Source organism: Sus scrofa, chromosome 9, assembly GCF_000003025.6.
Source record: "Sus scrofa isolate TJ Tabasco breed Duroc chromosome 9, Sscrofa11.1, whole genome shotgun sequence".
Taxonomy (NCBI): domain Eukaryota; kingdom Metazoa; phylum Chordata; class Mammalia; order Artiodactyla; family Suidae; genus Sus; species Sus scrofa.
Genome location: NC_010451.4, coordinates 130888004 through 130911514, shown reverse-complemented (window position 1 = coordinate 130911514; position 23511 = coordinate 130888004). Strand labels below are relative to the sequence as shown.

Genomic DNA, 23511 nt, shown 5'->3' with positions numbered 1-23511 from the left:
TCATCAGTAACGTCTGCTTGACCTATTTCAGGGCTGCCTCCTTCCCTTCCTGTCCTTGTCTTCCCTCTGGAAAACTTGATTTTCCAGAGGTTACCATGGAAACAGTGCTGGTCCCTGAGTTTCTGGAGCCCACTTTCCTCAGGTCACAACGTTATGTAACGATTCAATGAGCACTTGCACTATGGGACCGGGGGAAATAAGAAGGGCTGGCCACTGGCCCCTGCCCTTGGGGACGTGTCTGTAGCAGAGGAGGTGGGTACACAAGTAGGCCATTGTGAGGGCGGTGACAACTGGGAGATGGACAGGCTGCAAGGCACAGAGGGGGCGGCCAGGACCGTGTTGGGGAGATGCGGGAAGTGACATCTAAAGGGAGGTCTGAAGAATTGTTGGCAGTTGTGTGTAGGCTGGGGGGAAACTGTACCCATACAGAGAGAAGCCGAGGAGACATGGGGAACTGCACGCAGGTCCCGCGTTGCTCAGGGTCAAGGAGAGTGGGGGTGGGAGAGGAGAAGAGCCAGGGGAGACTCAGGCAGCGCCTCCAGCGCAGGAAAAGACAGGGGACTCAATGCAAGAGCAAGCAGGAAGGTGCCGAGGGGTCTTGAGCAGGGAACGTGACCTTGGGTAGCTGATGTTGGGAATATCCACTCCTAGTTATATAATGGGGGACCTTCCGAAGGAGGCTTGCTCTCGTCCAAGTTCACATTCAGTGAGGAGACTGAAGAAGGGAGGCTTGGAGTCCTGCTCAAGGCCCACAGCAGGCAGGGCCAAGTTGGCACTAGGCACCATGCAGGGGGGGGGCACAAAGAGACGAGTGACTGGAGCCGTGGGGACTCCTAGGTTGCAGCTAACAGAAGCCCACCTGATCCGACATGAGCCACAGGGGACAGAGGTGGAGAGGATACCGGCCCAGAGCAGGACAGCAGAATTCTCAGAGGCAGGAGTCCTCTTTGTCCACGCCGCTGCCCACCTGCCCCACCCTGCTCTTTGCAGCCCTTCCTCAGCCACTCTGGCTACTAGCAGAGCCTGTCCACCCCACGGACCCTGAGGTGGTGAGTTACAGGCCAGCTCTGGGTTCCAGGTCCAAGTTCCAGGAAAGAGACTCTGAAAGCCCAGAGCATCTAGTATAAGCTGCTATGCCCAGGGGTGTCACAGTACACACCCAGGGGCCGGGTGGGGCTTGCACTGTGCAATGGGGAGGGTCCCCAGAGAAGGAGGACTGTGTACCAGCAGGCACCCCAAAGCTGTGAGGCTCAGAATAGCATGGTCTGGGCTTACAGTTACACAGAACTTTATAATCTTGAGGAACCAAATACAGATTCACTCCAATCCCAAGCACTTTATGACAACAGCTAATACTTTTGAGCACGTACTCTATGCTGAGCACCTGCTCAGTGGTTTACAGGTATTTTCTCACTTCATTCTCATGGCCCCGTGAGGTGGATGTTCTTATTGCTTCCAATTTACAGAGAAATGGATGCACAGAGAATCCTGACTGAACTTTCCTGTCCCGTTTCTGAAGTGCAGCACCCAGTCTTGGAGCACAGAGGAAGAGAAAGAGGGCCCCCCTCTTACCCAGCGGTGTGCCAATAATTGTTTAACAACCAGCTCTCTGGCAAAAAAAAAAAAAAAAAAAAAAAAGCTCTGGTCTGTAGCATCGACCGATGTCTGAGGGGTGACGACCCCATCACGGCTGACTTCAAGCCACCAACTTCCCAGGGCCAGGCTGAGCGACTCCCACGCGCACGGCCTCTCTTTCGGGTGAGTCCCAGAGAAAGGTCCAGAAGCCGTGTTTTGGAGCTTCTCAGAGTGTGGTCCCTGAACACGTGCAATTCTCTGATCTCGCCCCAGACTTCCTGGGGTGGGGGGGGGCCCCCTCGTTCCACAGCCCTCCAGGGGATTCTCACGCTGTCAAGTCTAACAGCCTCGGAGCAGAGGGGGAAGGCGCCCTTCCTCAAACCCGGCTGGTCCCCCTGCGTGGGGAGAATGGGGCTTGTTTCCCACTCCTTGGCAGATGGTCACACTGAGGCCAGAGAGAGGAAGCTGCTGGAAACGGGTGGGTGAGAGAAGTGGGCTGAGTCACCCTCCAGCCTGGGTGTCCTTCTCCACAAGGCAATGGGACTGGGGGTCTCTGCAGAGTTCCCGCCCTGGCCCTTCACGCGTCTGTGAAGTGATGGCCCGTGGACCCGAGGTGAGTGGGAGGGTGAGAAGGCCGAGCAGAGAGAAGCAGCGGAATCCCAGGTCCTCTGGAGCTGGCTCCTCCGAAGAGGGCGAAGCAAGGGAAGAGCCACATAAAGGCCTAAGGCTCAGCAGGGCCTGGCTCTGGGCCTTTGAGCCTGGTCCAAAGAGGTCCTGAGGCTGAAATAAGTCCTGGGACAGTGCTAGAGTCAGCACCAGCAAGCCCTCCGCCCGAGGTCTGAGCCCAGAAGACCTGCGCTGGCTCCCGGTCGGGGAGGGGCAGGGAGCCACAGGTCCAAGTCCCGCCAGGCTCTCTGGGGGACGTGTTTATTGTCTGCTTGTCTCAACAACTTCCCTCAGCCCCAATCCAGATTTGCTATTAACCAAAGGCAAACAAATCGAGGCCCAGGTCTCAGAAATGATGCAAATTCCGTGTCAGCCCCGGGAGGCCGTGAAACACCTGGGCAATCAGCAAGGGCATGATGTCACCGGAGGAATGCCTGGCTCGCATGCAACTGCAGTCACGTGACACGGCCCCAGGGTGCTGGTCACGCGGGGGGAGGGGCTCCCGCCTGAGCTCAGTGTCTGACGAGGAAGCAAAACACAAACAGAAACTGTCCTGTCAGGGCAAAATCCGTAAGTCATGTGATGGGGCCGTTTTCCACCTCCAAGTTTGAGTCACAAAGCGGAGATTCAGAGCCAGCATTACTTAGCAAAATCAGCTCCTGCTGGGATGCTGGCCTGCTTTTTGCTTTGGGCTGGAAAGTCGAGTCCCCTGGAAGTTCAGTCACTCTCCTTCAGGAAAGAAGCTCTGTAAGAAAGTTTCCTCAGGGCACCTGCTCTAGGATTTCTTCAGCAAAAGTCCTGGACTACACCAGCCTTCCCTACTGGGCTGCAACATCCCCGCAGTGTCTCACCTGGGCCTGGCCGCCCCGTCGGTGGGTCGGTCCCCAGGGAGAGGCCAGCAGCCATTCCTCCTTCCCGACCCAGAGTTGCCCACGCAGGGTCCCTCAGCAGTTGCTGGCTGAAGCCAAGAGAAGATCTTGGCTCAGCACATGCTGAGCAAATGCCTGGGGCAAGTGGAAGGTTCTAGGCAGCAGAGAGGTGCCAGGTCTTGGGGGGAAGGGGCAATGGCCCACTCCATTCTCTTGCCCCCACTCCTCTGGGCTCCTGCTCTTGGCAAAGCAACTTGTGGACCACTTGGATCCTGGCACCAGACAACGGTGTGGGCAATGTGTAAGTGGCAGCCAGGGCGCTGCCCTCAAGGGGCTTAGGTTCTATTTAGGAAGATAACACTATCCTAGCCCAACACAATAACAAGCAACAATGAAATGTACCACAGACCCGGAGCAGTGAAGCAGGAAAAGCAGGGGTGGTCACCGAGCTAGACACACCACGTGTGAATTCTAGCCTGGCCACGCCCCGGCAGCTGTGGGTGACTGTGGGCAAATTGCTTCAACTTTCTGAGCCCCAGTCTACGCATGTCTAAAATGGAGATAGACATTTCCAATTCATAGCACTGTTGTGAAAAATGAAAGGGTGTCTATAAAACAGGTGGTAAGACGCTCAGCACAAAATAGGTACTGGATAAGTTACAATAGTTCTCTTAATTCCATTTTGGGCCAAGATGGCTATAAGAGATGAACCATTTATGTTTGGTCTCCACCTAATTAGAAGCAGATTAGAAGCGATAAAGTGAAAGCACTGGAAGAGAGGCTCAAAAAGAGAAAGGAAAACTCACACAAGAGAGCCTGACAATGAGGGGGTACCTAGAAAAAGTATTAAAGCAGATGTGAGAACAAAATAGTGCCCACCATAAGGGCAGAAGCAAATAGCCACCTTTACCCCACAGCCTCCGGGGCCATCGTCGTGTCACAGGACAGCAGAGCACACAGTGTTCCAAAGACGATATATTCATTAGCCTCCAGGAAGCCAGGGACGAGCATAGTGCATTTGAAAAATATTTTCATCCAAAGTTTTTAACTTTTTTTTTTTTGGTCTTTTTAGGGCTGTACCTTCAGCATATAGAGGTTCCCAGGCCAGGGGGCCAATTGAAGCTGTAGCCACCGGCCTACACCAGAGCTACAACAACAGGGGATCTGAGCCGTGTCTGTGACCTATACCACAGCTCATGGCAATGCTGGATCCTTAACCCACTGAGCGAGGCCGGGGATCAAATCCGAATCTTCATGGATACTAATTGGGTTCATTAACTGTTGAGCCACTATGGGAACTTCCCAAAGTTTTTAATGTTTTTAAAAAAGCACTTAAGGAGTTCCCGTTGTGGCGCAGTGGTTAATGAATCCGACGAGGAACCATGAGGTTGCGGGTTCGATCCCTGGCCTTGCTCAGTGGGTTAAGGATCCGGCGTTGCCATTAGCTGTGGTGTAGATTGCAGACTCGGCTTGGATCCCACGTTGCTGTGGTTCTGGCGTAGGCCAGCAGCTACAGCTCCGATTCGACCCCTAGCCTGGGAACCTCCATATGCCGCAGAGCTGCCCAAGAAATGGCAAAAAGACAAGAAAAAAAAAAAAAAGCACTTAAAATGTGTGGGGCTGGCAAATTTTCAAATATCCAGAAAAATCACTTGTCACAATTTCCTAACAGCTCGATGAGTTGAGTTTTCACTCTACTTCTTAATACATTTGTCAAAGAGATTAGAGCCATGCTTAGCACATCATGGGGGCTTACCCACCCCCTGTTTACTCATAAATTCATACAGTGTTGGAATATGGTTTCTTCTGTTTCCCGTCATCAACACTTCTATGCATTAACTGATTGAGGCCAGGGATGCACTCAATCTCCTCTGTGAACAGCAATAACGGATTATCTCCAGCCTCCCCTGCCACCCCCACCACCTGTCCTCTCTTCTGTTTTCCAGGTTTTAGTTAATGGTGCCATCATCTACTAGACAACAAAATCAACAGCAATAATAGTAACTACATTAATGAAATCTGTAGGATATGCTTTCTAAACATGTGCCAGGCTATGTACATCACCTTGATTTTTTTCTCCCTAAATTCCTGCAAAGTAGGATTATTTTGGTTCTCAGATGCAGAGGGTGAGAGTCAGAGAAGTTAAGTGACTTGCTTCAGGCTACCCAGCTTCTAAGGGGCAGAGATGCATCTGACCCCTTTGCTCTGCATGCAGTCCCAGGTCCTGTCCAGAGGGGGCGCTCGGGCACAGCTGCTGCACAGCATCCCCACAGGCGCTAACCCTAGAGCTGCCAAATCTGGGGTGAAACCTGAGGCCCTAGCATTCCCCTGGTCTAGGGACACCCCCGTGGAAGAGGAGGAGGTGAGTTCCCTTTCCTCTTGCTGAGCCTTGCAGGGGACCTGGAGGCAGGGATGTGGTTCCAGGTGCAGGGCACCCAGAGAGCTTCACTGCTGGCCACCAGCCCCAGGGAAGAATGTTCCCAGAACTCAGAGCAGCCAGCCACACTCCTTATGCATCTGGCCTCCCCAGCTTCTGTCAGGTGCCAGTCTGCTGGCTGCTGCCCAGAGCAGGAGGGACTTGGCCTGAGCAGAGAGACCCCCTTCCCTGCTCACCCTCCGGCCTGGCATTGGCCTCCCACCCTCTCTCTGTTGGTTTCTGGAGACCCCAACAAAAGGTTCGCTCATGCCCTACACAGGCTTCCTCAGTTTTCCATTTGCTGTTTTGTTTGACTTTTAGTTCATGTTTGACTTTTTAAAAGTGTAAAACAGATCAAATTCATCTGGCAATTAGCCTGCAAGTAAATAGGATATCCTTGTGTTTAAAATACCCACTTGGAGCACTGTGGGTCCCTCCATCCCTCTTCCTTCTGACCCTGTCGGGGTGCTGTTCTGGAAACACAGTGAGAGCCTCCCCGTCTGGGAACCCCTCTACTTTCCTTCCTCTCACGTATGTACACAGAGCCTGGCAGGGCACAGATGAGACTGGCATGGGCACAGGTGAGCCTGGCAGAAGGACAGAGGAGCCGGTGGATTCTGGAATTTGAATCTAGACTTTCATTTCCAGCTGTGTGACCCTGAGCTTTTGTTTTCCTTCTCTCTCAAATGAAAACTGGAACAGCTCCCTGGCTTGTGCAGGTGACAGAAGGCTCCCCTCCCCACCTGAACCTGGTAAAGTGGCTGGCACATGGTAAGGACTTATCCCATCCAACTGTGGCTCATTTCTTCTATGAGGTCTTCCTTGATTATCCCAACTGGAAGAGACAGCTAACTACTAGCCCATCCCCACACCCCACTTTGTCATCACAAACAAAACCTGAAGTTTATTTGGGGGAGCAAAGTGCCCAGCTAAGAAACTACTTTTCCCAGACCCCTTTTCCATGAGGGTGTGCATGGGTCACAGGAAGGGCCAATGAGAAGTTGCTAGGAGGGATGCTGAGAACGCTTTTTATTTGTTATTTTTTTAATTTATTTAAGTATAGTTGATGTACAGTGTTGTGTCAATTTCTGCCGTACAGCAAAGTGACCCAGTCATACCTACATAAACATTCTTTTTCTCATATTATCTTCCATCGTGGTCTATCGTGCCTGGGCTGTACAGCAGGACCTCATTGCTCCTCTATTCTAAATGTAACAGTTTGCATCTACAACTCCCCGTCCATCCCACTCCCACCCCCCCTACCTTGGCAACTACAAGTCTATTCTCCATGTCTGTGAGTCTGTTTCTGTTCTGCAGATAGGTTCATTTGTGTCAAATTTTATTTTATTTATTTATTTATTTTTTTTTTGTCTTTTTGCTATTTCTTTGGGCCGCTCCCGCGGCCTATGGAGGTTCCCAGGCTAGGGGTTGAATCGGAGCTGGAGCCACTGGCCTACACCAGAGCCACAGCAACGTGGGATCCGAGCCGCGTCTGCAACCTACACCACAGCTCACGGCAACGCCAGATCGTTAACCCACTGAGCAAGGGCAGGGACCGAACCCGCAACCTCATGGTTCCTAGTCGGATTCGTTAACCACTGCGCCACGACGGGAACTCCCATTTGTGTCAAATTTTAGATTCCGCATATAAACGATATAAAAACATGGAACGCTTCCCAATTCTGCATGTCCTCCTTGCTCAGGGCCCGTGCTGATCTTCTCTATGTTGTTCCAGTTTTGGATATGTGATGCCAAAGCGAGCACTGAAGAAGCTCTTTAAAGACGGCTGACTCAAGCGGCTGCTTTTGCCCCTTACCCTCTTTCTCCTTTCTCTTGTCTGGAGTACACATGCGATATCTGGAGCCACAGGACCCGTGTCATGACCATACGGCAACCTTGAAGAGGAAAGTCACATACAAAGCAAAAGAGTAGAAGAAGCCTGGCCCACTGAGGGCACGGTTCACCAGACGTCAGGATTTATGTTACAGGAGGGAAGAAGAAATCGCTTATTTACGATTTTTATTACATGCAACCCAGTGCAGTCCCTGTGGATGTGTTGGTTAATGACCCTTCCCCCTTCTCTGCGCTGTGGTCACACATAGGGTCACAACTGTACTTGGGGAGATTTTGGTCATAAGCAAAGCAGCCTAAGAATCCAGACTTTTTTGGAGCCTCACGTGCGAGGAGGAGGAAGTTTCTGATTCCCACGAGGTGTCTGTGCCCCAAAGCTCATGAGGTCCTGCACTCGTCCCCTGGTCCTTATCCTTTGGGGGGAATGAAAGACAGATTGATGCTGAATGCAAGGCAAACAGTGCCTGCGGGACTGTAGGATTTGTTCCATCAAAGGCAGGATGAGAGGGAGCAGAGGCCAGCAGAACTCCTACCCAGCTGCGAGGTCTGGAGAAAACCTGGTCCCCTCTGATTCTAAGAGCATGGATTCTAGACCATGGAGAAGTGATGAGTCCTACTTGGGCAGCAGAAGTATTTCTTCACATGTCCACATTCTATACCCCAAGGAGCTCAAGTTTGCACTTAAATTTAAAGCATTTCTGCGCTTCCCACATCCCAGTTCCTGTGCTCAGTGCTGCGGGAACTCAGAGATGAAAAAGACCCCAGCCTTGCCCTCAGGGAGTTGGCAGTTGAGTTGGGGGTGCACACAAGCTTCTCTGATTCTCACGTATGAATGCAGGACGTTGTGGAAAGGCCCTCACAGAAGTTGAGAGGGATGAGGGGTAAAGACAAAGGAGGAGGAGACTGAAGCCTCAAAGGGACGGTGCATCTGAGCTGGGCTTTGGCGAACAGGTGGCATTTCAACAGAGGGCAGCGTGGGGAGGACCTGCTCAGCCTGAAAGAGCAGCACGAACAGGATGCAGAAGGGTCACTGGTGGTGTGGTGACTTCAGAATGGTCGCAATCTAGGAGGACTACAGTGTTGGGAGCCTGAGGGGGTGAAACTTGGGTACTGAGTGCGGGAGATAAAGCTGTGACTGAGTTTCAAATAAAAACCGTGGTGGCCAGCATTCGCTGCATGTGCAGTAAGTGCAAACCACTGTTCTAAATGTCTTCCGTGAATTAATTCACAATTCTATAGGGTGAGGACTAGTACTCTGCTCATTTCATAGATCAGGATGCTAAGCTTTCACGAAGAAAAAGTCTGTTTGCCTAAAGTCAGATCTCTTGAGAAGAGCCAGGATTCAGCCCAGTTTCTAGGGGATGTGGCTTTTCTTGCTCAGATCTGTGAAATGAGCAACAGGCCATCGGAAACAGACTTGTGACTCTGATGCATCCTCCTCCAGGGCTGGAGCAGGGAGAGAGTAAAGGCAGTACTTCCACTAGGAAAGTAAACCCATTAGGAGGCGCGGAGCCTAGTGAGAACTACTTGCAGGCCTGGTCTGGGGCAGGGCCGAGGGGACAGACGGGGAGGAAACAGGCAGGACTGGTGCTTGGGAAGCTCTGAGTATATGCAGCTGGTACGGAGGGAGCAGGACGATGACTTTAAAGAGAGGAGGAGGGAGAGGAGTCTGGGAGAAGAACAAAGGCTTCTCAGACTTGATCACACTTGTCCCCAGATTTGTCCCACAGATCCATTCCCTGCATGTGACATGATGTGGGGGCAAGTTTCTTCACTGTGTATTCCATGAGGTGGCAAAGGACTGGAACTAGGCTGAATGTCCTCCAATAGGACACTGTTTGGATACATTATGGTTTAGCAGTACATTGAAATACTATATTTTTGGATGGCCTGGGGGTTAAGCACGGTCTTCACATTTCTAAGTGTTTGGAAAAAAATGAAGACTAATATTCTGTGATGTGAAAATTATATGAAATTTAGCTCTCAGTGTCCATCTGTAAAGTTTTATTGGAATCCAGCCATGTCCATTTATGTGTCATCTGTGTCTGCTTTCCCACCACGATGGCAGAGTTGAGCCCTGTGAAAGAGGTCTCGTGGCCTGCAGAGCCAAAGATATTTACAATCTGGCCCTTTACAGAAAAAGTTGGCTAACCTGACAAAGGTCCCTGGAAAGCTGCACAAGAAATGAGCCATCGTGAGTGCCCCTGGGAGAGGAGTCCAAGGACAGAATTGGAAAGGAGACTTCTTACAGTGTAACTTTTGTAATTTTCAATCATGTGAATGTCTGACCGATCTTTAATTTAATTTGAAATTTAAGAGGAGAGAAGGATGCTTCCCATCCAGAACTGAAGGAAGAGGAGGGAGAAAAGGAAGAAAGGGTGACCGAATTCTAGCTCTTTAGCCCGGGGTCTGGGTGAGGTCATGGGTCTCCAGTCAGGAGAGGCTGCAAGGCGAGTTGGGCCTTGACCTTGGCATTGACGTGCTAAACCTCCAGGACAGCTCTGTTGCCCTGTGGGTGAGTCGTCAGTGCTGCTCACGTGCCTAGAGGCCCTCCCTCAGAAGGGACTAGAAGCCTCTGTCTCTCTGCCTGCCGTGGGAACAAGGGAAACGGACAAGGAAACCCAGACTGCAGCCTCATCAGTCACTGATAAATAAGAAGCCCAGTGGAGTTCCTTGGTGGCCTAGTATTAAGGATTCAGCATTGTCCCTGCTGTGGCTTGGGTTCAATCCCTGGCCTGGGAACTTCTGTATGCCTCGGGCTCAACCAAACTAAATCTATAAATAAAGGGGCAGAGTGGATTGGGAATGTGCAGCAATGAGAAGGGCAGAAGGATTCTGGACTCTGGACACTGAGTCCTAGTCATGCTTAGCCACCAACTACCCCTGTGACCTTAGATAAGTCATTTTCCCTTTGGGTCCCAGCCTGAACCTGGCTTTTGGGTCCCAGGGGCCTGGACCAGAATGATGGTCATGCAACTGCCACTCCCCTGCCCCCCCTTCACCTGCTCCTGCCCGCTTTACCTACTGGGTATTACCGTGAGACTTCACAGAGGCCCTGGATTGAAAAAATGACAACCAGTCAAAACAATGGCCAGTCTCACCTTGACGGTCTCTCTGTCACTCTGTAGCTGACAGCCTCGCCACCTCCCCAGATACAACCTCTTAAGAGAGGGAGGTCAAAGGAACACCTTTCAGCCATGGATTGAGCAGTGGGGACCTCAGAGGGCCCAGGTGATGGCTGAGCTAGCAAAGCAGCAGCAGGCAAGAAGTGGCTAGGGAGGGGGTTGTGTGTCCATGGACATGGTGGAGGCCCTTCTTGAGCAAATCCAGGCAGATACATTAACAGCCCAAGTGCCGTAGCAGCTGCAGCCTGCTGATTGGTCCCTGGGGAAGCCCTGGAGTGAAGGTGGGGCACCCTGAGTAGAGGACTTGCCACCTGAGCAAGGTGTGTGGCTGCATCTTCCTGGCCCTCCTGGTCATGAGCAGCCAGCTCAGAGGCTGGTCAGCATCCTCAGAGAGCACTGGGTGCACGGCCCACAGCTGCCCTCCAGGCCTGGAAGCCTCTTCTCTCCCTTTCCCTACAAGGCCCTATGCCTCATTTACGACCCAGCTCAAAACTCTCCTCTTGAACACAGAAGCCCGTTTGAAGGGGCTCCCCATGGCCAAATTTGAGATAATCTGATCACAAAATAAGTAATGATTGCAATAGATGATAACCTAAAGAGTAAGAATAAAGAAGGAAAGAATAAAGAATAACAATAAGAGTAAAGAAAGACATTTACCTATATCAGAATAGGCAGATGTTTGAATAAGTAAATACGGGGGGAAGGACAGCCTCTTTACAGCAAAATTCCAACTGATGCATGTTGGAAGGCGTGAAGGAAAGAGAAACAGAAAGCCACCACTTGGCAAAACCACGCTCACGATTGTTTTAAGTAAGACTCATCAATGGAAACAAACAATTGTGGGGACAACAAGATGAGAAACAGGATGTTCACATAAAATCTCAAAGTAGTTTCCCGGGAGATGCCTGTTAATTGCAAAGGGCAACAGCGTAACTTTACAGTGGGAAAACCAGGCAGGCCCCTCCTTGCTCAGGTGACCAGAGTCAACATGACACGTGACACATGTGCCGGCCTCGTGTGCTGCCGGATACAATGTGCCATGAAGCATCGCCTCTGCGGTGCTCTCGTCAAAATGCACAACCGGAGGAAACACCAGCCAAACCCAAGTTGCGGCACATCCTACAAAACAACTGGCTGGTACCCTTCCAAATATGAAGGCCGTGAAGGAGTAAGAGGCAGGCGCCCTCCCAGACTAGAGAGACGAAGGAAACACGATAGCTAAGTGCTGTGGGTGAACCTGGACTGGCTCCTGGGCCAGATGAAGAGCGTTCGTGGGGAACTTGATGACATTCTAACGAGGTTTTTAGCTAATGTTACTTTCCCGGTTTTGATGACTGCACTGTAACTCCACAGGATGTTAACACTTGGGGAAACTAGGTGGAGGGTATTTGGGAATTCTTTGTATGCTTTTGCAACATTTATGTAAGTGAAATCATTTGGAAAAGGCAAAACAGAAACCCTTTCCTCATTGGTCCACCTCCCAGAGTCCCTTCCACGGCTGTGTACAGCTGGTGACATCACACGGGCTGTTGCTGTCATTTGTTTATGCGTTTGCTCCCTCAGGCTCTGACTTCTAGGACGGGCACTAGGTCTCCTTAACCTTTGTTTTGGCCTCCTCTTGTAAATCTCCTCTGGGTGGGAGCTGATTGGCTGTTGCTCTTCCAGAGACCCCTTCTACTCCACGCCTCCACTGCCAAAAGCACCAGTTCTTTCAGCTGCTCAGACCCAAGTCCTAGGAGTCGTCTCTATACCTCTCTTTCTCTCTCCTCCCAGGACTAGCAAGTCTTGTTGGGGTTCTCCAACAGTTGGGGGTCTCTAGAGTTTATCACCAACCAGATACTCCTCCCCCCCTCTGCCAGTGCCCTCAGCCGAGGGTACTCATTTCTCGGAGGAACCTGAACCTTATGACTTGGTTCTCCCGCACCCGCATCCTCCAGTTCTTTTCCACCGAACAGCCAGAGGGATCTTTTATTTTTTTTATTTTTTATTTTTTTTAAGGGAACTGCAAACTTTATTTATTTTTTTTTTATTTTATTTTTTTTTGTCTTTTTGCCATTTCTTGGGCCGCTCTCGCGGCATATGGAGGTACCCAGGCTAGGGGTCGAATCGGAGCTGTAGCCACTGGCCTACGCCAGAGCCACAGCAACGCGGGATCCGAGCCGTGTCTGCAATCTACACCACAGCTCACGGCAACGCCGGATCGTTAACCCACTGAGCAAGGGCAGGGATCGAACCCGCAACCTCATGGTTCCTAGTCGGATTCGTTAACCACTGTGCCACCACGGGAACTCCAGAGGGATCTTTTAAAGGAGAAAGTCGGGTCTCTGGTCACTCCCTCCGGTGGTTTCCCATTGCCATTAGCGTAAAATCCACATCCCCAGCCTGTCTCAGGAAGCCCCCGCCTTCTACTGCATCTGCCTCACCCCGACCCTCCCTGCCCTCCCTCTCCGGCTCCAGCCGCTGGGGCCTCCGTCTCTCCCACAGCCCCCTGAGTTAGTTTCCATGGCTGGGGTGTGGGTCCTCTGCAGCTCCTCACAGGAGCAACTCCTTCTCAACATTCCAGTTTCAGCCCAGTGTCACCTCCTCGGATAGACCTTACCTAATCTGTTAGCTGAATTAATTCTCTTCTCCGGCAGACACTCTTTGTGTGAGGGCTTCTGTAACAAGCACTATAGACTGGGTGGCTTAAACAACAGAGATTCATTTTCTCATGGTTCTGGAGACTAGAAGTCCAAGATCAAGGTGTCAACAAGGGGTCGGTCCGTCCAAGGGCTGTGGGAAGGACTTGCTCTGTGCCCATTTCCCAGCTGCTGGTGGCAGGTGGCAGTCTTTGGTGCTCCGTGGCTGGGAGGCGCGTCACTCTGATCTGCCTTCATCGTCACATGGCATTCTCCCTGTTTGCCTCTCTCCAAGTTTCCCCCCCCCCACCCCAAGCCATAGCAGTGACAATGCTGAATCCCTAACCATTAGGCCACCAGGGAACTCCCAAATATTCCTTTTTTTTTTTTTCCCAGAAAACCAGTCATGTTAGATTAGAGCCTACCTAATAGTCTCATTTTAACTCAGTTACCTCAGTAAAGACCTTATCTCCAAATAAGGTCATATTCTGGGTCAACATGTGACTTTCGGTGGAACACAGGTCAACCCGTAAGAGTTCCATCACTTTGTTTTACTTAGGGCCTTTATACCATCTTAATTATCTCATTTATTTGTTTGTGGTCATTGTCTGTGTCTCCCAACTACACCGTAAACTACACGAGGGCAGGGAGCTGCCCCAGCTTTAGTGCCTGGTCCTTCTCCTGACCTGCGGAGGGACACAGTCCGTATTTCTACAGCATGAATCAGAATACTTCCCTCCAAGTGCCCCAAGGAGAGCAACAGACCTGTCCTCATTCAGTTTCCACCAGAAACCCATGTGCTCACTGCACGTTCACCGCTTAGCTCGATGGGCAGCCCAAGATCTGCAGCATCAAACCCTGGATCCAGCCATGAATCTCAGAGCCGGAGAGATGCTCTCCACTGGTAAATGCTCAGTAATACTCACTGAATGTTGAGTGAATGACAGCCACACATAGTTCGGATTTTGACCCAGGTTTCCTGCCCCCCAGACATTGCAGCATAGCCTGATGGCTAAGGACATGGGCCGTGGAGCCAGACTGCTTGGGTCTGCCACTTAAGCAAGACCTGGGTACATCACTTACCCACCCTTTGCATCAGCTTTTCCAACTACGAAATGGAGAAAACTATAAAAGTATGTCCCTAGTAAGTCACTGTATGAAATGAGATCACATGTGATGAACAGTGTTTTTAACCATGAGGAAGTGCTTCATGCTCATCCAGGTCTCATCTTTTAGGCCTGGTCCTGAGGTTTCAGAAAGCTCCTAGTGGACAGAGGGACCAGAGCCCAAGAGGTGTCTCTGGGCAACAGGGGACACAGAGGCTCCAGGTTACTACTCAAAATCCCCATCTGCCCCCAAAGATAGCCATCCAGCACTGGGGAGATTTTGACCATTAAATGCTGGGTGGGCTTTAGAGTTTCACTGGTACTTCTGGCTGATGGAGGAGAAGAAAAAGGAGGATCTAATTCCTCAGACTCTCTCTGAACAGCCAATATGAGGTATGTGGCTTCCAGATGACTCAACAGGGCCAGTTTTCTTGGAATTGGTCACTCTGGCCCAAAACTGTCCATGTTGCAACAGCCTCACTCAGCCACCCCCAGAAAAGCTGACCACCTTTCAGCTTGCTTCCTGATTTAATACTTATTTATAGCCACGTGCATGGACTTAGAGACCAACGAGGCTAAAAATACCCCTACCCCACTTCACTTCTTTGTTTTTTGTAGGTTCCTTGTTCTAATTTTACAGCTCAGGAGATTGGAAATTGCTGTCAGAATGGAGTAACTTCTGGGGGTGGCAGGGGGACCAGAGGACACACAGGCTTTGTTCGGGAGACAGGGGGATCCATTCCCAACCTCAGCTCTCAAGTCAATGTGCTATGATGTTTTGGGATATCCTCCTCCCTGCCGCATCTCAGTGTCCTTCTCCTGAAGGCAGAATTGAACTTGATGCTCCAGGGTGTTTTCTTGCTCTTCATTCACAGCTAAGTGCAACGGTACGCATGGAGAAAGCTGACACTGATCACTGTTCACTCATTCATTTAACAAACACTTATGAAGCAAAAATGTCATGTGTTTGATGGTGGTAGTGTCATGGAGAGGAAGAGAGTAAAAAGGGGAGGCAGGCTTGGAGGGGGTGCAATTTTAATTAAGGAGGTTGGGGAAGACCTCACTGAACAGGTGGTATTTGCCTGAAGACAGGAATGAGGCTGTGCCCGGGAGGAGAGGCAGTGCGCAGGCAGAAACCTGCGGGGAGCTGTCCCAACAGACGGGCTGCAAATACCAAGGCCTCAAGGTGGGAGCACACCTGGCGGCTTTGAGGCCACTGGGTCTGGAGTGGAGAGAGCAGGGAGTGCAGGCGAACAGATGGAAAGGTAAGATGGGCCACTGCTCCGGCTGGGACGGGGTGCCATGGGTTGAGCTGAGGGGAGACCTCAGCTGACCTCCTTCTTCACAGGATAGCCTGGCTGCTGGGACAGTTCCTAACAAACTGCGGGGCACGGGTGGAGGCTGGGACACTATTAAGGAAACCTGCAAACCAGGCAAGGGTGACGGTGGCTTGGAATAGCGTGAGGGCGGAGAAAGAGAGGACGGGTCGGGATCTGTGTGTATGTGGAAGGGGAGGCTGATGGACTGGGGACGACATGAGAGAAACGGAAGCCAAGAGTGACTCCAAGGTTTCTGGCTTGGGCAATGATGGAATTGCCATGACCTCAACTGGAGAAGACAATGGGAGGAGGAAAAACCAGGAACTCCGTTTTACACCCATGAGGAGAGAGATGCCTATTAGACATCCCAGCGGAGGAGTTGAGTGGGCAGTTGGATGTGAGTCTGGAGGTCAGGAGAGAGTCTGAACTGGAGGTGTACATTTGAGAGTTGTCAGCAGGTACATTTATATGGTACAGAAAGCTGCAGGCCTGGGTGAGGTCCCCCAGAGGGTGCGAGAGGGTCCCAGCTCTGAGCTCTGGGGCACACCAACAATCAGAGGTCAGAAGGTGAGAAGGAACCAGAAAAAGGGATAGAGAAGAATCAGCCAGGGAGGCATGGCTGACACCTCTCCAGGCCTTAGTGCTTCGTCTGTGAAGGGGAGGCTTTCAGGGTTCCCCTCCCACTCTGATATCTGTGCTTGTAAGATGCCGAATGGAGCTGTGCCCAGACTGCAGCAGGAAACCCTTCCCAGCCCTTGTCTTGTAAGTGGGCCCCAGGCTCCTATTTGAGCTGCCCCCTGGGGTGGGGGCAGCTGCAGATGGCCTGAGGCAGCTGGTCACAGAGACAGGTGGGGAGTGGAGGCTGGCAGCCCTGCCGGCCCCTCTTGGGGAGCAGGGGAGGGCCGGGGGGTCTTTACCTGGGCTGGAGAAGTAGGAGCCGGCTCAGCTCTGACACTGCTTTCCTCTGTTGGCAAGAAGCAGCCAATCTTTTCTCTGGTGATCGATGCCACCAGGGGGGTAAATGCTTGGGATACCATCAAGCACAGGATTCTGAGCATTTCTCACAGAAAAGGGAAGAGTGGCTTCTAACTGACACCATTATCCTCCTCCTCCTCTCTTGGGAACTTGAAGAAATCTCTTTGCCGCCTGCCCAGAGGTCATGACAAGTCAGAGCTTTTTCCCAGGATCTCTAGACTCTACCTTTGGAAGGAGCAGAACCAGTCCTGGAAGCCACTGGGGTGTCAGGCCTGCAGGATCCTGGCCTCGAGGAGTGTGGGCTCAGCAGCCCAGCCAGCGTCGGACCTGTCGCTCCCAGCCGGCACACTAATCCCTCTCGGGGAGCCCACACTTAGCCCAGCTGGGGAGCGCTGGTGTGACTACTACTAATTAGTCACTTCCCTTGCACATTTACTGTGATAAACATTTTACATACATTAATATTTTAATATATTGTACACACATGTGTATATATGTACACAGAGTGTATATGTGAGTGTGTATGTATACACACTCTATGTACATATATACACACAATCCACAGGAATCCTACTATAACACCTCATAATAACTGAGCAGACATAACACAATTGGCTCCAAGCGCCTCCTCTTTCCTGTACTGTCACCATAATGAGACTCCGAGTTTTGCGCAGTTGAATTCTTGGGATCCTGATTACGACGTTCCCATCAGGTACGGCCATGTTATTGTTCCCATTTACAAAAGTGGAAAGTGAGGCTTACAGAGATTAATTTAATTTACTTACCTCAAGTCACAGGAGATTTGAACCCAGGCGTCCTGGCTGCGTGGCCGATGGGCTTCACCCCCTCGCCATGTGTACAAAAGTATCTGTGAGAGAGAATAACGCAGGGGATCAGGCCACTCCGTTGACGTGGAATCTTCTGTGCTCTTTGTATTACCCCCCTCCATCAGGGGCTGCGCCCCGAACACCGATACAGCCTCTTTCCAGGATGTTGCTAACTCAACCCTCATCGGTCTGGGTCGCTGTGAGGGTAGAGACCACAAGTCCACACTGGAGAGAGGAGTGGAGCATAACAACGCCAATCGAAGGGTTCAGAAATGGAGAAACTTGGGTCCAATCCCGGTCCCACTGCTTATACCCCTACTGCCTCACGCATGTCACTCGGTCTCCCCGAGCCTCAGTTTCCTTATTTGTAATGTGTGGTTTTGTGCATAATAAATGAATGAACACATGAAAAGCCCATACGTAGCACAATGTTTGACACAAAGCAAGTGTTCAATGGTACTAGCAAATGACTTTTCTGGGAAAACATTACATTTCTAATAATTTAGCCACTGGAGATGGAGTTTAAGAAAAAGAGTTTAATTGATTGACTGATTGATTGAAGTACTGGCCTTGCCTGCGGTATGCAGAAGTTCCAGCGTCGAGGAACCGTGCCATTGCAGTGACCTGAGCCACAGCAGTGACAACACTGGATCCCTAACCCACTGAGCCACAAGGGAAGTCCCAAAAGAATTTAGGTCCGGGCTCTTTACAGAAACATGCTTTGGGGCTATTGCAAGGATTCAACGAATTAAAATAAATAAAGCACCTAGAAGAGTGCCTGACACATCATATATGCTAACAAGTGGTGCTTTTTTTCTTTTTTCTTTTTTCTTTTGTCTTTTTAGGCATATGGAGGTTCCCAGGCTGGGGGTCAAATCGGAGCTGTAGCTGCCAGCCTATACCACAGTCATGGCAATACCAGATCTGAGCAATTCTGCAACCTACACCACAGCTGACAGCAATGCCGAATCATTAATCCACTGAGCGAGGCCAGGACTGAACCTGTGTCCTCATGGATATTAGTCAGACGCATTTCCACTGAGCCACAATGAGAACTCCAACAAGTGGTTCTTAATCTGGGTTTGATGGGTGAGCCTTGGGGGACTAAGAACCACCTGATACTGGTGGTATGAATGCCTCTTTCTGGGGCCAGACTTCACAGTTATCGTTAGCTTCTCAGGGAGGTCACCAACTCTCAAAATATTGAACATTTCAGCTTTAGAAGTTTTTCCCATCCTTCCAGCATATATCCTCCTAATGTGGTTTGGGTTGAGAAATTTGTTTACCCTGTTAGAAGTATGATTAAAGTAGGAGTCCACAGGACTGAAGAGGCCAGATGGACTCGCCTATTGGGGAGGAGGTGAAAGTCAATGAATGACACTGTGGACACCATTTTTTGCTGCCCAGCCATCTGCTTTTGCATCCTGGCCTTTAGCTGTTTGCAAAATGTGGATGACTAGATGGGCAATCACCAGTAAGTGAGCTGGTTTTCACCATGCCCATGCTATGGGCACTTTCAATGTCTGCCAGACAGACCGTGTATCCTGAGCTCTGTGTGTGTTTGCCATCTTTTTTTTTTTTTTTGTCTTTTTTGTCTTTTTAGGGCTGCACCTGCAGCATATGGAGCTTCCCAGGCTGGGGGTCCAGTTGGAGCTATAGGCGTCAGCCTACACCAGAGCTATAGCAACACAGGATCTGAGCCATGTCTGTAACCTACACCACAGCTCATGGCAACGCTGGATTCTTAACCCACTGAGCGAGGCCAGGGATTGAAACTGCGTCCTCATGGACCCTAGTCAGGTTCGTTAACTACTGAGCCATGATGGGAATTCCTGCTCTCCATCCTAACCTGTGGATTTGGATACATCAAAGAAATCTTCACACTGTACCCAGGAATAGACAGGGGAGGGTCAGCCTTGTTTGGTGACTTTCAGTGACATCTGTCTAAGGAGATCATCTGCTAGTCCGTGACAGATGTTTTCTTATACTAGTTTTTCTAACATAGCCACATTGATTACCAAAAGAGTCAATCTTTAAGGCTGAAGCTTCCCTCCTGAACAAGGGAAAAAAAACAACCCCAGCAGAACTGTAACACCTAAGCTAAATCTTCCTCCCTCTGAAGTTCAATTCTTTATCACCTTCCTCATTTGTGTTTCAAAGACAGAGAGAAAAGGATTCACCCAAACTGTGAAATATTCTTGGCTCTCCCAATTCTGGGAGGGTTATAAAAACCCTTGGAGGGATGGAATTAAGATGGTGGAATAGAAGGACTGGAGCTCAACTTCTCTCCTAAAAACAAAAAAATTGACAGTTAAATGCTGAGCAATCTTCAACCAAATGGACCAGAAATCTTCAAAAAGATATCCTACTCCAGAAGACAAAGAGGAGGCCACATCAAGAGGTAGGAGGGGCAATTACGTGGGTGCAAGCCCCACAGACTGGAAAGTAACTGGTTCACAGAGACTCACCTACAGGAGAGTTCTGAGCTCCACATCAAACTCTCTCATGTGGGGATCTGGCATGGGGAGAAAGAGTCCCTGGAGCATCTGGCATTGAAGGCCAGTGGGGCTTGTGTGCAGGAGCTCCACAGGACTGGGGGAAATGGAGACCCCATTGTTAAAAGGCACACACAGACTTCACATGCACTGGGTCCCAGGGCAAAGCTAAGTGTCCATAGGAATCTGGGTCAAACCTGATGGCAGTTCTTGGAGGACCTCCTGGGAAAACAGGGGTGAATGTGACTTGTGAGGGAAGGACATTGAAAGCAAAGCTCTCAGGAATATTCAGCAGCATGCCTATCTCTGGAGGCGGCCATTTTGGGACAATCTGGCTGTACCCATCAACACTGAGAAGCCCCAGGACAAACAACAATCCAGGTGGTATCACAGCCCCACCCATCAGTAAACAGGCTGCCTAAAGAGCCCCCAGGCACACAGCCCTGCCTCCAATCTCACCCAGAGACAAAGCCCCACCACCAGAGGGAGGCATCAGCTCCACTTACCAGTGGGCAGGCATCAGTCCCTCCCATTAGAAAGCCTACAGCAAGCCCCTGTACCAACTTTAGCCACAAGTGGGGCAGACACCAGAAGTAACAGAGACTATAACTCTATTATCTGTAAAAAGGTCACCACACCAAAAACCTATAGAAATGAAAAGACAGAGAACCATAACTCAGATGAGGGAGAAAGGAAAAACCCCGGAAAATCAGCTAAGTGATGAGATTCTCAGCATCCAGGAAAAAGACTTTAGATTGTTGATGCTGAAGATGATGCAAGACATTGGAAATAAACTGGAGGCAAAGATGGATAACTTACTGGAAACACTGAGCAAAGAGATACAAGATATAAAACTTAAACAAGAAGAGATGTAAAATACAATAACTGAAATTAAAAATTCATTAGAAGCAGCTAACAGCAGAATACAGGAGGCAGAAGAACAAATAATCGAGGTGGAGGACAGATTCATGGAAATCACTGATGCAGAACAGAAAAGAGAAAAAAGACTGAAAACAAATGAAGAGAGTCTCAGAGAACTCTGGGACAATGTTAAATGCTCCAACATCCGTATTATAGGAGTGCCAGAAGGAGAAGAGAGAGAGAAGGGGACAGAAAAAATATTCCAAGAGATAATAGCCGAAAACTTCCCTAACATGGGAAAGGAACCACTCACTCAAATCCAGGAAGTGCAACGAGTACCATATAAAATAAACCCAAGGAGGAACACCCCAAGACACATATTAATCAAACTGACCAAAATTAAAGACAAAGAGAAAACACTGAGAGCAGCTAGGGAAAAGAAACAAATAACATACAAGGGAACCCCAATAAGGTTATTGGCAGATTTTTCAGCAGAAGCTCTGCAGGTCAGAAGGGAGTGGCATGATATACTTATGATAAAAGGAAAAAAACCTCCAACCAAGATTACTCTACCCAGCAAGGCTCTCATTCAGATTTGAAGGAGAAATCAAAACCTTCACAGATAAGTAAAAGCTGAGAGAATTCAGCACCACTAAACCAGCTTTACAACAAATACTAAAAGAACTTCTCTAGGCAGAAAAGAAAAGGCCTCAACCAGAAACAAAAATTCCACAAATGACAAGGCTCACTAGTAAAGGTATATATACAGTAAAGGTATGAAATCATCCATGCACAATTATGCCACCAAAATCAGAAATTATTAGAAGAGGCGGGTACAAATGCAGGACACTGGAGACACACTTGCAATTAAGAGGCCAACAACTTAAAACAATCTCATACACATATAGACTCTTATATCAAAACTTCAGAGTAACCACCAACCAAAAATCTACAACTGATACACAAACAAGAAAAATCCACTCAAATACAACTCTAAAGATAGTCATGAAACCAGAAGAGGAGAGAACAAGAGAAGAAGGGAAGAAAAAAGAGAAACAAAAACAAATCCAAAGCAATTAACAAAATGGCAATAAGAACACACACATCAATAATTACCTTAAATGTTAATGGACTAAACGTCCCAACCAAAAGACATAGACTGGCTGAATGGATACAAAAACAAGATCCATATATATGCTGCCTTCAAGAGACCCACTTCATTTCTAGGGACACATACAAATTGAAAGTGAGAGGATGAAAGAAAATATTTCATGCAAACGGGAATCAAAAGAAAGCTGGAGTAGCAACACTCATAACAGACAAAATATACTTTAAAATGAAGAATATTTTAAGGGACAAGGAAGGTCACTACATAATGATCAAAGGATCAATCCAAGAATAAGATACAACAATTTTAAATATCTACACACCCAACATAGGTTCACCACAATATATAAGGCAACTGCTAACAACCTTAAAAGGACAAGTCAACAATAACACAATAATAGTGGGGGACTTTAACACCCCACTTACAGCAATGGACAGAGCATCAAGACAGAAAATCAATAAGGAAACACAGGCCCTGAATGAAGCATTAGACCAGATGGACTGAATAGATATTTATAGGACATTCCATCTAAAATCAACAGAATACACATTCTTCTCAAGTGCACATGGAACATTCTCTAAGATTGATCACATCCTGGGCTATAAATCAAGCCTCAGTAACTTTAAGAAAACTGAAATCATATCAAGAATCTTTTCTGACTACAATGCTATATGACTGAAAATCAACAACAAGGAAAAAACTGCAAAAAACACAAACCCATGGAGACTCAATAACATGCTACTAAACAACCAATGGATCACTGAAGAAATCAAAGAGGAAATTAAAAAATACCTAGAAGCAAATGACAACGAAGATACGACACTCCAAAACCTATGGGATGCAGCAAAAGCCGTTCTAAGAGGAAAGTTTATAGCAATACAAGACCACCTCAGGAAACAAGAAAAAGCTCAAATAAACAAGCTAACTTTACATCTAAAGCAGCTTGAGAGAGAAGAACAGACAGGACCTAAAGTTAGTAGAAGGAAAGAAATCATAAAGATCAGAGCAGAAATCAATGAAATAGAAATGAAGAAAACCATAGAAAAGATCAATGAAATGAAAAGCTGGGTCTTTGAAAAGATCAACAAAATTGATAAACCCCTAGCCAGACTTATCAAGAAAACAAAGAGAGAAGACTCAAATCAAAAATTAGAAATGGAAAAGGAGAAGTAACAACAGACATCACAGAAATACAAAGGATCATAAGAGACTACTGTATGCAACTATACACCAATAAAACAGAAAACCTAGAAGAAATGGACAAATTCTTAGAAAAGTACAATCTTCCAAGACTAAACCAAGATGAAACAGAAAAGAAGAATGGACCAATCACAAGAACTGAAATTGAAACTGTGATTAGAAAACTTCCAACAAACAAAAGTCCAGGATCAGAGGGCTTCACAGGCGAATTCTATCAAACATTTAGAGAAGAGCTAACACCTATCCGTCTGAAACTATTTCAAAAAATTGCAGAGGAAGGGATACTCCCAAACTCATTCTATGAGGCCACCATCACCCTGATACCAAAACCAGACAAAGATACCACAAAAAAAGAAAACTACAGGCCAATTTCACTGATGAACATAGATGCAAAAATCCTCAACAAAATATTAGCAAACCACATCCAACAATACATTAAAAGGATTGTACATCATGATCAAGTGGGATTTACCCCAGGGATGCAAGGGTTCTTCGATATC

The 23511-nt window shown here is 48.8% G+C and overlaps 1 long non-coding RNA gene across 8 annotated transcripts in view; it reads right to left on the bottom strand.

Annotated features, from left to right (window-relative positions):
* The window catches only part of LOC102164427, an 85367-nt gene that overhangs the window by 8038 nt on the left and 53818 nt on the right, over positions 1–23511 (bottom strand). For all 8 annotated transcript variants that reach the window (XR_002336041.1, XR_002336035.1, XR_002336033.1 and 5 more), the window contains one exon: positions 17306–17388. This is a non-coding gene — a long non-coding RNA (uncharacterized LOC102164427). The remainder of the gene's footprint in view (positions 1–17305; positions 17389–23511) is intronic.